Source organism: Lactuca sativa, chromosome 4 (genome assembly GCF_002870075.4).
Source record: "Lactuca sativa cultivar Salinas chromosome 4, Lsat_Salinas_v11, whole genome shotgun sequence".
Taxonomy (NCBI): Eukaryota; Viridiplantae; Streptophyta; class Magnoliopsida; order Asterales; family Asteraceae; genus Lactuca; species Lactuca sativa.
The window spans coordinates 370,380,861-370,393,146 of NC_056626.2; positions in this window are offsets into that span (position 1 = coordinate 370,380,861).

Below are 12,286 nucleotides of genomic sequence, written 5' to 3' on the forward strand. Positions count from 1 at the left end.
CTACTAATAGGGGTCTTTAGTTTTTACATAAGTTGGTTATAGTATTACAAAATACTTCTATAATATTTTAATGTTTGAATTATGCTTTTCAATGCTTGTTTGTAGATAGAGTTGATAAGTTTTTAGACTTGTTGCAACGCCACAACCATTCTTGGGCATATGCTAATCACTTCTAGGTAGGGGTGAGCATTTGGACCGGTGGACCGGACCGGACTGGTGAACCGGACCGGACCGGACCGGACCGGTGAACCGGACCGGACCGGACCGGTGAACCGGACCGGACCGGACCGGACCGGATCGTTTTTTTGGACCCCCGGGCCGGTTCTCGGTTCTAAGATTTCTCGCCGGTCCGGTCCGGTTTTTTTCCCGGTCCGGTCCGGTTTTTACCGGGTTTAGAACCGGTTGGACATGATTAAGATTTTTGTGACGTTTTTTAAACGCACATAACTCATTCGTTTTAAGTCGGATTGACCTGAAGTTTTTTCCAACATTTAGTTTACAGTTTGTAGATGAATTTAGACTATAATTTTGTTTATTTTGGTATTATATTCACCATGTTACAATCCTTCAAAGTAGAGCTATCAAAGCTGAAAAAATTCAGCTTTTCAGCAACATTTTGTAAGCTGTGACGTTTTTTAAACACCCATAACTCATTCGTTTTAAGTCGGATTGACCTCCGATTTTTTCCAACATTTAGTTTACAGTTTGTAGATGAGTTTAGACTATAATTTTGTTTATTTTGGTATTATATCCACTGAGCTACAATCCTTTAAAGTAGAGCTATCAAAGTTGAAAAAATTCAGCTTTTTAGCAAGATTTTATAATTTGTGACGTTTTTTAAACACCCATAACTCATTCGTTTTAAGTCGGATTGACCTACGGTTTTTTCCAACATTTAGTTTACAATTTGTAGATGAATTTAGACTATAATTTTGTTTATTTTGGTATTATATTCATTGAGTTACAATCCTTCAAAGTAGAGCTATTAAAGTTGAAATATTTCAGCTTTTTAGTATTATTTTATACTATAATTCTGAGTCCGCGTTTATCACTTGTGGTAGAGTTGTAAGTGAGTATCAAACTAGTTTATCGACATTGATAGTTGAAGCTTTGTTATGCACCCAAGATTGGGTGATAAATTTTACAAATCCGATAGTTGACAACGTTGGTGACATCTTGAACGATGATGATATAGCTTTGGGTAAAAAAATACAATCTTTATTCTTTTTTTATACAATTATTACTTTTTATTAAATACTAACAACATTTTCATTTGTGTTTATGTAGAGATTGCACAAGCTTTAAATATGTTACATATGGATGACAATGATACGGGGAAGAGGCCAATGGAAGATTAGATTATGAGTTTATGAAATTTGTTAGTTTGATTGATTTTAAAGTTTAAACTATGATTTTCGTTGTTACGGTAATACTTTTGTATGTTTGTCTTAAAATTGTTTAACTTTTGTTGGTGAACTTGATTTATATGTTAGTTGCATTTATTTGGAAAATTAATTTTTGCAAATTGCAAGTTATAATATTATACATCAATGTAGATTAGTTAGGCATGAAACGGAAACATATTAATTTTGCAAGTTATAATATTATACATAAATGTAGATTACTTATTATACTCTATGCAATTAAAGTTGTACCGGTCCAAACAGGTCCAAAAACCGGAAAACCCGGACCTGGACCCGGACACGGACACGACTCATTCGGTCCGGTCCATGGTCCACAAAATTCTCCATAACCGGTCCGGTTCAAGAGCCGGTCCGGTCCGGTTCGGTCCGGGCCGGTCCAAATGCTCACCCCTACTTCTAGGTTAGACATAGTTGATCAGGCTATGTCCTTCCCAGACCTGACTATACGTCCCCAAGCCTACTTGTGCCATTCAACAATCATTACTTTTGTTTTGTTCTAGAATGATGCTGACCTTAGTATACATGCATGCATGTATACTTTTAACAAGAAACTATTTATTTCTAAAAGTATAGTTATTTGGAAAATGTTAAATCAGAGACCTTAGTCCCAATGTATTTATAGTTTGTATATCTTATGTGGTTCGATAGACCTAGTTCACTATAAACAATGCTCTGATACCAATCTGTCACACCCCCAAACCAAGGATGGCGGAAACGTCCGGGGGTGGAGGACTTCATGTATAGTATCACAACAACGAGTATAATAGTGCTCAAAGTAAATACAACCATCATAAATATAATCAGAAAGAATTACATGGTTTCAAGTATTACATATTTCAATGATTGATCACGACATGATATAAATATAGTTGTTCAACGCCGTAGCGTTCCATCCTCAAAAGCATGTGGTTACTTGGTTTCGTTGACTTCCAGAGAATACAAGTAGTTTTGAAAAGTGTCAACAATTAAGTTGGTGAGTTCATTAGCTTTTATATAAAGACTTTGGAAACCGTTCTTTGTAATGTGTTGTGTGTTACCAAGAAAAATCCAATGTTTTCCTTATAAGAGTTATGTGGTCCTAAATCCCAGGACCAAGAATAAACAAGTATTTTCCGTACTTAAAGATATAAAAGTGGTTTTAAATCGGCATAAAACCCTTTTTGATTTGAGGAAATATCTCGTAATGAATGATGTGTAGTCGTAAATACCAAGACTGAAAGTGTACAATAATATCCATACTTATTGATATAAAAAGTGATTTTAAATTGACATAAGACCCCCTTTTGATTTATAAAAATCCCCGTAAACTTTATGTGTTGTTAACTCCCTATGTGAGTCATTATAACCATACTATGACTAAATGAACCTGCCACGACGTTTCTCAGGCATCGAAAACTGATATGACACTTGTCACCCGTAGACCTGCAGGTCCTACTGTAGCTAGCAGCAAGGTGTGGGGTGTCAAACCCAATATAGATCTATACACAATTATCACGTTCTCCCTACAAGAGTCTCTGGTTATAACTACTAGGAATTTTACGTGTGGTGTGCGTGAGTGTAAAACGTTTTTCTGTGGGAATAAAACCATTCGAAATGTGTTTGTTGTGTTAATGGAAACATAAACCATACATATTATAGTTTATCAAAACGTTTAAATGTAAAAGTTATAACTTTGTTTACTATGGTTAACTACTGTATTTGTGAAGGTAAAAACCCTTTTGTTTACCGATATGTATATATACCTTTTACTAAAGTGAGGCAACATGCAATATAACAACTAATTAATTACCATACTTTTGTAGGTAAAAAAAATCCATTTGTTTTCTGATGTATGACTATACACTAAGGCAAAATGTCATCTATTTGCAAAAACATATATTCACATAAAGATATACACCTTGCTCAACATGTTACAAGGTGAAATGAAGTTGATAGTATTTTTCTGTTGTTAACATTTTCTTTTACTGTTCTTAGAAAATTAATAGAAAAATCATCAAATGTCCAAATTAGAATCCGTAAATTCTGAGAGTTTGGGAAATGAGTCTAGTTTGTTCATAAATTTTATTATGAATTTTAATGACCTCCAACTTGTGTAAAAAAGTCCAAAATCACAGACTGGTCCGGATTTGCTCTTGAAATGATAGGCAGTTTTGTAAAAATTACTATAATTTGTAAAAAAATCGTGTGGAGATGTGCAAGTAGTCATTTTAAAGCTAAGAATTGGAAATACTTTCACCTAAAACAATTTTTGAAAACTAAAATGTTTAAGTTTCCGTGAATGGAGTTGAACTTTTTTGATGAAGGCTGTTAAATGAGTTTAGTTGTGTTTTTGGTGTTTTAACTTGTATTCCCCCCCATTAAAACTTAAGAAAAACATGAAAAGATAGGGGTATGAACTCACCTTATATGATTTCAGTAGATGGATGATGGAGAAAGGTAGTGTTCCACTCAAGAACACTAAGAAGATGCCTTGAAGGTTCGAAGTCTAACGTAAATGTGATGATGTTCGTGTAAAATATCTATGATTTGAGTAGAAGGAAGGGAAATAATTATATGGAGGATGAATATACTTACCAAAAGTAGAAGGAAAGCCTTGGAAATCTCGACATTGAGAAACAAGAGTTGAGAGAAAAGTGTTTGATCTTTTGGTGGAAATGAGAGAAAATGAGTGAAGTGAGGAGAGAGGGTGAGTTTTCCTAGCTCTAGAACATGAGAATGGATGGAAATGATGATAAAATACAAGGATGTGACTAGGTATGGTGGGAAGGTGTGTGGGTTAGTCATGGAGTGGGTGTGGTGGTTGCTTGTGTCATTAACTAAAGGAAAGCCAACACTCCACCTCTTGTACTTCACCCACTCTTCTTGGATAAGATTTATCCCCAAAAACATGATTAATTAATAAATATGGGGCCTTATATGTTAAAATAAAGTTTTGGGTGAAAATCCCGCGCTAAAATAATTAAAATCGGGCTTAGAACACAAAACTAGTCGAAAACCGGGTGGAAAAAGGTTTCCTGCGAGACCTCTCGGTCCTAGGCCGAGGTTCGGTCCTAATGCAGTTGGGCCCGAAGGCGAAGTCAGGCGTGAGAGGCGAAAACGAAGGAAGCGAAGGTCCATGCGAGGTTCGGGTCCGAGAGGACCTTCAGGTTCGGTCTATGCGAGCCTTCGGTCCGAGATAGGGTTCGGCTCTGACAAGTTCGCTTCTGACAAGTTCGCTTTTGACAAGTTCTCTTCTGACAAGTTCGGTTCCTAAGAGGGTTCGGCTCTTTAAGAGGGTTCGGCTCCTTAAGAGGGGTTTCAGGTCCTTAAGTCTATTTTATCCGTTTTTACCCCGTTTTAAGTGGTTTTTGACCTGGTTAAGGGTCGGGATGGCCCGAAAGACTATAAAAAGTTAAAGGAACTTTTGAGAGAGATTTGGGAGAGATTTCACATACTTGGAGAGATTTCAGAGAGATTTCACATACTTGGAGAGATTTCTCATACTTAGAGAGATTTGGGAGAGATTTCACACACTTAGAGAGATTTGGGAGAGATTTCACATACTTAGAGAGATTTAGGAGAGATTTCACATACTTAGAGAGATTTGGGAGAGATTTCACATACTTGGAGAGATTTGGGAGAGATTCTAAATAGAGAGAGATAGAGTGAAAAAGATTGAGAGAGATTTTCGTGTGTGACTTTGGTGAGTGTCCGGCTTCGCAATGCAAGGTCCGTAAACCCCGTTAAGCCATGTTTAAGGATCTTACACACTCCCGCTGAGTATGAAACATTGTTTAATCGGTTTGGTTCGTTACTTACCACAGTTTTAGGTTAAGGAAATCTTGATGTATGGAATTTTAAATTGATGATTTCTCATTAGCATTGGGAAATGTATAGTAATTACCTAGCGTAAGCCCTAGTACCCAAGGGTTAATTGATTCGATCGGTTTGACTTGTTGACTTTAGTTGACTTTGACTTGACTGGAATTTGACGGTTGTCACATCGTCCCCCAGTTAGAGGGAATTTCGTCCCGAAATTAGCACTTTGATCGAGACTTCAAGAGTTTGGAGAAAAGATAGGGGAAACTTTTCGTAGTACAAGAAATTGGTATGGCGGGGACCAATCCGTCTGATGTTAAATGACGACCTTGGAATTTCTTATTGCAACTTGAGCTAAGTCGATTTGAAGGAGTTATTGTTTTGAAATGATAGTGAATTCTATGTGTGCCTTTAGGATCTCCGCTACAAAGTGGAGACTCTCGTTCATTTTGATTTCGCCAAGTGGTAAGTGGGCATTCCCACGCTTTACTGAAGTTAATCACCCAAGCTATTAACATGTCGCCCAAGGTTTGAACAGTCCCTTTTGTTCTGCCCGTTGGTTTGCTGTTGGTGGGCCATACTCAAGTCTAACCTAGTTCCCTACAAGGGTTTCCAGGGTCACGAAAAGAATCTACTATCTCTGTAAGAGATAACAGATATTAACAGACCATGTGGTCGCATAATCTATTTGATGTACGTTCTTGTCGATTCCTCCATCCTGTCAATTTCTTTGATTAGTAGGATGTGTGTGGATTCGGTCAATCTGTAGACGGTTACCTAAATGGTATCGAGACCATCCATTGTCTTGGGTAGCTTGGTTATGAACCCCACGGTTAGCTGCTCCTACTTCCTTTCAGGTATCACCGGTTGTTGTAGGAGACGCGAAGGTTTCCTTTATTCTACCTTGACATTGGCACAAGTCCGATACTTGCCCACATGTGTAGCGATGTCAGCTTTCCTATTCGTGCACTGATGTTACTTTTTGAGGTCCGGACACATCTTGTCCGAGCTTGGATGAAGGGAAGTAGCGAGTTTTCGTGTGCTTCGTTCGTGACATTATTTCTAAATCCATCAACCTCGGTGTCCAGATCCGGTTCATGGGATAACATGCCCCGTCGTCCGCGCCTTCTAGGTTCTTATGATCGGTGAATATTGTATGCTTCGTGTCATAGAGATGGTGCCTCTAGACCTTTAGGGCGAACACTACCGCTCCTAGTTCGAGGTTATGCGTTATCTAGCCGACCTCGTACATCTTTAGCTGTCTTAAGTCATAAGTAATAACTTTTCCTCAGAGCGCTGCATAGGGCATGTTGTAGTGTTCCTCGATTGCTTAGCTCGGTAGGAAGCATGCGAGTTTGGTTTACACGACTAGACTTATTCGGATGGTAGGACGTTCACTCGTCCTCCTAGGCAACCTTGTCTCGAATTTCATGGCAGGACTCGTGTCTGGTCCATCTATCATTAACTTGCGCATATAGGTCGTATGTACTTAAGGTTGGCAAGATAGTTGGATGGGTGACTCTGCCCCAAGTCCACAACCAGACATGGAACAGGAAATAGGGCGGAAGCACACATCTAATGTCCGTAGAATCTTAATTATACATTATCCTCACATATACACATAGTAGTGGTAGACTAACCGTATCCGTCCCAAGCTTCTATGCTTGAACCTTGTCTGTTGTATGCGTGACATTCCCGAAGGGTCTCCTGGAAATACTTGTGATAAGGTTTCGGGAAGTATAACACTCCTCTGGTGCATGTTTTGGGGTTTCATAGTGAGACATGACCCGGTGGTCCGTGCTGGATGTGTTTATGGGAGACAAAGGTTTCAATATTCGGTGGGTTAGGTGAAGGGTCCTTTCGTAGTCGTTAAACCGGGAAGATGAGGAATATACCAATCAAAATTGAATGGTGACAATAGTATCTCTTTAGGTAAAACATGTGTTAAGTTGTATTCGTAAGAAGTGCTCATTAGAGTGATATAGTATCTTGTGTTTCTTTTCAGTGTGTTCCGTTTTGTTCGATATTATTATTACTATAGATGATTCATACCATAGTGTCTAGCACTGGTAGTGGGTGTGTTTCGATAGCTAGTAATGATACTTGATATCATGATCCCTGACAGGTCTCTCTATGATCGAGCGGTATATGAACGTCGTATGTAATTTGATGTTGGTGAAATCGTCGAGTGGGTGGCCCCACTAAATTCCTACTACTAGACATGGAATAGGAGTCAGGATAGAATTAATTGTTTCAAGACTTTAGTATTTTGATTATAATTAACCTCGATGTATGTACAAAGTCATCACAGCTTATAGGTAATGATCCTAAGGTCATATATGAGTGTCTTTGGTTTGATTTGAACGAGAGAGTATTTTAACTACTTTTAGAAAGACGTTGATTTTAGCAAGCATACCAAATTCATTACAAACATATGGTACTTAAACGTTTTTGTCATTGGAAACATTACAAAAGTCCTAATATGGTTCCCTGTTACCCTTGCTGGTTCGTTTGTCACACTCCTCCGGCCCCCCATCATTCCTCTCAGTTGGACAGTGTCTTTTGAAGTGTCCTGTTTCGCCACATAGGAAGCACACTGGACTTACATTGGTATTGGGGGTTGAAGCGATGTACTGAGTCGGGGCCTTACAGAAACGGACGGTATGCTCGTTCTTGTTGCAGTTATTACAATGCATCTCCCGGCAAACCCCATTGTGATGGAAGCCACACTTGATGCACTTTAGGAGTGATCCCTTATATGGTCTAGCCGGCACTTGGGTGACAGACCTTGTGGCTAGTGTCGAGGCATGTGTCGTGACTGCTGTTGCAATGGCAGGTGTAGCTATGGATTGCTTTCTTCCAGCGAATTTTTGAGGTAGGTTACACTTCTTTTCGTCCTAAAACTTTTGCTTCTTGTTCGTAGGTTTGTGGCCTAAGGCACCTTCGTTGGTAGACACCCGTTGGTGTTCCTGATTGTTACCACAATCAGTATTGTCAGTACCGCTTCCATCTCTGCTGGCATTGTTAGCATTGAGTTGCGCCATGACGGCTGTCACGGCTGCTGTGACTGCAACTTGAAAAGTAGCAGAGTCTATCTGCAGGGTTGGCGCCTTGCTAGTTGGTTGGTTTCCTCTTCGTGAAGACATAGCTCTGTTTCACGATGAAAAACGACTTCGTGAGTGGAATTATTTATCTCAAGTGCATCCTTACGATTTATATTCACATATATAAATTCTTGCACATTACTGTACTATTCCTAGTGTTTCTGCTAACGTCCTCGAGACGGATTTATGGTAGTGGGTATAAGTAGGTTTCGTACGGGCGTTAAGCTTTAGTCATCTTAGGATGATGTTTGTCCACACACTTAGCTGAGGAGTTTTGATGGGATCTGGTGCATTAGTGCTGGTATGATCGCACCCTATAGGTCTACGAAGAAGGCACCTCTCAACCAAGGTGTTTAAAGGTGAGACGAAAATGAGTTTTTAGAATGAGTATACGTCGCGAGTTTTCTAACTAAGTTTATCTTAGTTCATTTTGCAACGTATTTCGGTTGTTTTATGGTGTTCTGAAAACATTTCACAATGAGAGCCTACATATGATTAACTCATGTATTTTAGTAGTTCTGTATCCAAGTGAAACCTTGAAATTTGATCCAAGCTAGGCCTTTCTTACGACCATTTGATGTATGCTTAGTGGTATGATTAAGACTTAATAGACCTTTGAGTCTGATGGATCTACCGTAAACCCATTTTGTTAATATGATTCTAGAAATTTTTGGTTTCAGAGAAAGTTTTGACCTAGATGTAGGCCTAAACCAGATTATTGTAAGGAAAAATTTTAATAGCAACTAAATCTCTTGATTTGTATGACCGCTTAAATCATAGTGTCGTGCTTTCACCTAGAATATAGTAGTACCAACGCATACTCATGAACTTAATTTACAAGGTCTTGTGAGCGGTATGAACTTACTCACGACGATCTGTCCCTTGTGATGCCTGAGACAAAGTCGATGCACCATGCAACGTTGCCAATCGACGCTTGGCTGCAATCATCCTCTCTTTGAATGTTATGTGTCTACCCTGTTACTCTCTTGCCTCTGTCCGAGCAGCGATAATGTCCTAAAAAGAGAGTTGGTCTCTGAAATAGTAGTCTCTTTCTGAGTCTCGGGTACGTGAGACGGTGGGGTCCGTAGTAGCGCTCAAATTTTGAACTCGGTTTGCAGTCTCCCTATGTTAATCCCCGATGTTCGCGATCTGCCGGGTCTTCGCCGTGAGGGCACTGTCAGTTGGTCCCCGTGGTTGAGGTTATAGCACCCTCGTTGGTCTCCACTTGGTGGTTCCTGTCATTGCTGTCGACTTCAACCCTCGATCACGGTTGCCCAACGGGGCACAAGTTCGATGTAGTCAAAACAGTTCGCGGGAACCCTTTCTATGCATGGAGGATTGATTACCTCCGATTTCGCTTTTGATTCTTCTCATAACCATTCACCATTTCTCGGGTTCGGGTTGGGAAAGTAGGGGTCGCCGGTAAGTAGGATCCTGCTATGTTGTACATGCAAGAATAGGAGTGGAAGAGATAATTACTAGGCGTCTAACTCTATAATTAATTACTTATAGGGGTGATCCTTATCAGTCATGTTTGTAATCACTTAGTGCATACCAGTTACACATAATCTGAGATAGAATAGACCTTCGAATAAACAACTCTACTCTAAATACACAACCAAAAAAGGAACAACAAGTAGAGCGATAGTCATAGATTCTGAGTCTATAATATCTTCAATTATGTATAACCTTAGCGTATGCACTCAGTCGTTAAGGACCTACTAATAGGGGTCTTTAGTTTTTACATAAGTTGGTTATAGTATTACAAAATACTTCTATAATATTTTAATGTTTGAATTATGCTTTTCAATGCTTGTTTGTAGATAGAGTTGATAAGTTTTTAGACTTGTTGCAACGCCACAACCATTCTTGGGCATATGCTAATCACTTCTAGGTTAGACATAGTTGATCAGGCTATATCCTTCCCAGACCTGACTATACATCCCCAAGCCTACTTGTGCCATTCAACAATCATTACTTTTGTTTTGTTCTAGAATGATGCTGACGTTAGTATGCATGCATGCATGTATACTTTTAACAAGAAACTATTTATTTCTAAAAGTATAGTTATTTGGAAAATGTTAAATCAGAGACCTTAGTCCCAATGTATTTATAGTTTGTATATCTTATGTGGTTCAATATACTTAGTTCACTATAAACAATACTCTGATACCAATCTGTCACACCCCCAAACCAAGGATGGCGGAAACGTCCGCGGGTGGAGGACTTCATGTATAGTATATCAACAACAAGTATAATAGTGCTCAAAGTAAATACAACAATCATAAATATAATCAGAAAGAATTACATGGTTTCAAGTATTACATATTTCAATGATTGATCACGACATGATATAAAAATAGTTGTTCAACGTCGTAGCGTTCCATCCTCAAAAGCATGTGGTTACTTGGTTTCGTTGACTTCCAGAGAACACAAGTAGTTTTGAAAAGTGTCAACAATTAAGTTGGTGAGTTCATAAGCTTTTATATACAAAGTTTGGAAACCGTTCTTTGTAATGTGTTGTGTGTTACCAAGAAAAATCCAATATTTTCCTTATAAGAGTTATGTGGTCCTAAATCCCAGGACCGAGAATAAACAAGTATTTGCCGTACTTAAAGATATAAAAGTGGTTTTAAATCGGCATAAAACCCTTTTTGATTTGAGGAAATATCTCGTAATGAATGATGTGTAGTCTTAAATACCAAGACTGAAAGTGTACAGTAATATCCGTACTTATTGATATAAAAAGTGATTTTAAATTGACATAAGACCCCCTTTTGATTTATAAAAATCCGCGTAAACTTTATGTGTTGTTAACTCCCTATGTGAGTCGTTATAACCATACTATGACTAAATGAACCTGCCACGACGTTTCTCAAGCGTCGAAAACTGATATGACACTTGTCACCCGTAGACCTGCAGGTCCTACTGTAGCTAGCAGCAAGGTGTGGGGTGTCAAACCCAATATAGATTTATACACAACTATCACGTTCTCCCTGCAAGAGACTCTGGTTATAAATACCAGAAATTTTAACTCGTACTCTAGGAGTACTGAGAAGAATATCTCACAATTTAAGTTAACAAGTTTACGTGTGGTGTGCGTGAGTGTAAAACATTTTTCTGTGGGAATAAAACCTTCCGAAATGTGTTTGTTGTGTTAATGGAAACATAAACCATACCTATTATAGTTTATCAAAACGTTTAAATGTAATAGTTATAACTTTGTTTACTATGGTTAACTACTGTATTTGTGAAGGTAAAAACCCTTTTGTTTACTATGGTTAGTTGTGTTCTTGGTGTTTTAACTTGTATTCCCCCCATTAAAACTTAAGAAAAACATGAAAAGATAGGGGTATGAACTCGCCTTATATGATTTCAGTAGATGGATGATGTAGAAAGGTAGTGTTCCACTCAAGAACACTAAGAAGATGCCTTGAGGGTTCGAAGATCTAACGTGAATGTGATGATGTTTGAGTAAAATATCTATGATTTGAGTAGAAGGAAGGGAAATAATTATATGGAGGATGAATATACTTACCAAAAGTAGAAGGAAAGCCTTGGAAAATGCCTTGGAAATCTCGACATTGAGAAAGAAGAGTTGAGAGAAAAGTGTTTGATCCTTTGGTGGAAATGAGAGAAAATGAGTGAAGTGAGGAGAGAGGGTGAGTTTTCCCAGCTCTAGAACATGAGAATGGATGGAAATGATGATAAAATACAAGGATGTGACTAGGTATGGTGGGAAGGTGTGTGGGTTAGTCATGGAGTGGGTGTGGTGGTTGCTTGTGTCATTAACTAAAGGAAAGCCAACACTCCACCTCTTGTACTTCACCCACTCTTCTTGGATAAGATTTATCCCCAAAAACGTGATTAATTAATAAATGTGGGCCTTATATGTTAAAATAAAGTTTTGGGTGAAAATCCCGCGCTAAAATAATTAAAATCGGGCTTAGAACACAAAAC